The 3,572-nt window shown below is 40.4% G+C and overlaps 1 pseudogene; it reads left to right on the forward strand.

Annotated features, from left to right (window-relative positions):
• Positions 1–286: 286 nt before the first annotated feature.
• On the forward strand, positions 287–2,905 carry LOC119360527 (annotated as a pseudogene).
• The last annotated feature ends 667 nt before the right edge of the window (positions 2,906–3,572 follow it).

The following is a 3,572-nucleotide window of genomic DNA, read 5'->3' on the forward strand; positions in this document are numbered from 1 at the left end:
GCGGCGGCAGCGACCTAGCAGGCGGCAGCGGCGGCGACCTAGCAGGCAGCAGCTGCGAACCAGCAGGGCGACGACCTAGCAGGCTGCACCGACGAACCAGCAGGGCGGCTAGCAACGTAGGCAAGGTACGGTTCCATTCCCATCTCTGTATATACATGCTAATGATCAGGACAGATTTACGTTTCTGTGTGTGCAATGTTCTTCCTCAATTCTTCCATATATTGTTGTCAGATGCATGGTTATAAGTAACTGGTAGCCATATTATTGATAGTATGTATCATTGTAGATGGTCAAGATGAGCAAAAGAAAAAGGATGGCTAGGGGAGCAGCTGTTTTTGTTGCATTAACTGCTATGGCAGTCATTGTTTGGGCTATAATAAGGAAGAGGAGACCACGTATTATCTTTGGCCCAATGCATGAAAGAGATCGAATCAGATTTGATCATCTAAACCTAAAAATTTGGCAAAGCGATGTGTTATACAAAAACATGCTAAGGTTTAAAAGAATTGCATTCTTTTGTTTGTGTGGTATATTGAGGGATCATAATTTGCTAGAAGACAGTCCACATCTTAGTGTGCAGCAACAATTGGTAATGTTTTTGCATACAATTGGGCATAACCTTCGGAATAGAGTTGTTTCATCCAATTTTGATAGATCATACGGCACAACAAGCATCTATTTTAGAAAGGCTCTTCATGCCATAGGCGAGCTTCGTAATAATTATATAAGGCCACCATCATTGGAAACCCCCGCAAAAATTGCAGGAAATCATCGATTTGACCCATATTTTAAGGTAATTTCAGAAACTATTCCTTAGCTATCTAGGCTATATGATATGCCATTTAATATTTGTCACTATATAGGATTGTATTTGAGCTATCGATGGTACACATGTGCGAGCAGGTGTTACCAAAGATGTGGAGCCTTCTTTTCGCGGTAGGAAAGCCTTTACCACTCAAAATGTGATGGCAGCAGTAGATTTTGACCTCTGCTTCACATACGTTTTGGCTGGATTGGAAGGGTCAGCACACGACGCGACCATTTTAGCTGATGCATTAACTCGTGAGAGAGGCTTACAAGTACCACCTAGTAAGAAGTTGACGTAGATAGAAATTGTCCATATGTTACTGCCTTAAGAAACCATTATAACCAATATTTATTTTTATTTTTTAGGAAAGTACTACCTAGTTCATGCCGGTTATGGAGCCAAGCCAGGGTTCTTGCCACCTTTTCGTGGCGTGAGGTACCATTTGAATGAGTGGGGCAACAATCCGGTCCAAAATGATAAGGAGCTATTCAACCTTAGGCACTCATCTCTACGGGTGACGGTAGAGAGGGCTTTTGGATCTCTCAAGAGGCGTTTCAAAATTTTAGATGATGCCAAACCGTTCTTCACTTTCCTGGTCCAAGTCGATATTGTTATATCTTGTTGTGTTCTTCATAATTATGCACTATCACAAGGGATCGATGAATTCATTATACCGGAAGTGACATGAACCACCCAACCAATTCGAACATCAAGGCAACAATTAAGTGACAATAGGGCCTTGGTAGACCATAGGCTACAAATTGCCGCCCAAATGTGGGAAGATAGGCAACTCATGTATGCAAATTTATGAGTGCAGCGCACTATGTATTTGTAATGTTTAAGGAACTACCTTTGTATTTATTTGATGGCTGGACAAGTTTGTGGTATTTATTGTGTCAAACAATATATTTGTGATGATTTCATCAATTTTATTGCAATATTTTGATGGCTGGGCAGATTGTATCTTATATATGTTTAAATCATGTGTTTGTGATGATTTCATCTATTTTGTTGCAACATTTTGATGGCTGGGCAGATTGTATCTTTTATATGTTTAAATCATGTGTTTGTGATGATTTCATTCATTTTATTGCAACATTTTGATGGCTGGGCAGATTGTACCTTATAAATTTAGATGCTTTAATCCATTCTTTTGCAATTTTTTGATGGCTGAACAGAAATGGACAATGTTGAAGTTACCGCTGCAAGTGGGATCTCTGGGAAAAGTGAGGTCATGGTATGGACCACTTCCATGACCAACACTAGGCTAGGTTTTTTGGCTGACCTTGTTGCTAAAGGGAAGAGAACTTCTAGTGGATTCAGGGAGACACATCTCAAACAATGTGCTACTGTTTTGAACAAGCAATTCAAGCTAGCTATCACCTCTGATCAAGTTAGAAACCATCTCAAGAAGTGGAGGAAGATTAGGGTCAGGGTTGTCAATTTGAAGAATTTAAGTGGAGCTCTATGGGATGAAGATACTTGCACAATTAGGCTCAGCGAAGAACACTATGCGCAGGTCACTGTATGGTAAGCTTCTTGTAATATGAACAATATCATCCAATTTTCTGCCTTCATTATACTAATGACTTGCAAATTTTTTGTAGACCCACAAACCTGATGCTCCCTTCTTGAATAACCCAATTGAACACTATCATTCCATGGCAACCATTTTTGGAGCAACCGGGGCTAAGGGGATGAATGCAAGGTCTGGAAGTGATCTCCTTTCTATTAACGTGATGATGAGGAGAATGGTGAGATCAACACGTCACCGCAAGTTGGTGAGTCTTCTCACCCCAAAGGACCACCAAAAAAGAAGCCAAGGTGGTGAAAGTTCTAGAGGATCCACTAGGTGCCATTCTCAAAGATGGTTTCAAACTTGTGGCTGAAGCTCTTGTGAAATCTAGTAGAGATGATGATGATATACCCGATGACCTTTGGGATGTATTCTCTAGTTTGAAAGAATTTGATGAAGAGCACCTTGCCCACTACTATGCTCATCTCGTTGACAACCCCAAGACGGCAAGAGCCTTCATGAAGCTGTCCGAAACCAACAAATCTGTTTGGGTGAGTAGGTATGTGAAGAAGAACTTCTAAATTCGATATGGTTGTATGGTTGTCAAGTATGTGAACTTGACTTGTATGGCTGTAGTGCCATTGGTTTGCTTTAGGATATTTGGAGTGTGAACCTGTATGGCTGTATGTGAGAGACATGTATTGGCTGATTGCTTTTGGATGTGCCAAATGAACTTGCTACCTTATGATATTATTGCTGAAAATTGTGTTCTATGTCAATATATATTATTGTGTTGTTTTTCTTTGAAATACAAATGAAATGCTGCCGAATTTTTGAATTTCTATTATTCAATTTTTCATTCCATTCTTCCAAACCAAACACTGGAATGGAACCAACCCGTTCTACTTTTTTGCACCTACTAAACACAGGAACGGAACCGACCCATTCCTCTGGAATGGAACCATTCTATTCCGTGACAGTTGGTTCCTCAACCAAACACACCCTACATGTACTGCATCAACGGAGCATACATCATGAAAGAACACCTAAACTAAAAATTGTCAGAAACAGAATGGTGCTCTGAAGACACTGAAGATGTCACAACACCACAACTGTAGCCTATTACTCCGATATCCGATGCAGTGGCTATCAGTATAAATAATTAAAGATACGCAGGGCGGCAGAGGTTTGCATCACCTGAACTTAGAATACATGGACCGAAATCACCAGCAATGATTTCCCTAAAAA

Source organism: Triticum dicoccoides, chromosome 2B (assembly GCF_002162155.2).
Source record: "Triticum dicoccoides isolate Atlit2015 ecotype Zavitan chromosome 2B, WEW_v2.0, whole genome shotgun sequence".
Classification (NCBI taxonomy): Eukaryota; Viridiplantae; Streptophyta; class Magnoliopsida; order Poales; family Poaceae; genus Triticum; species Triticum dicoccoides.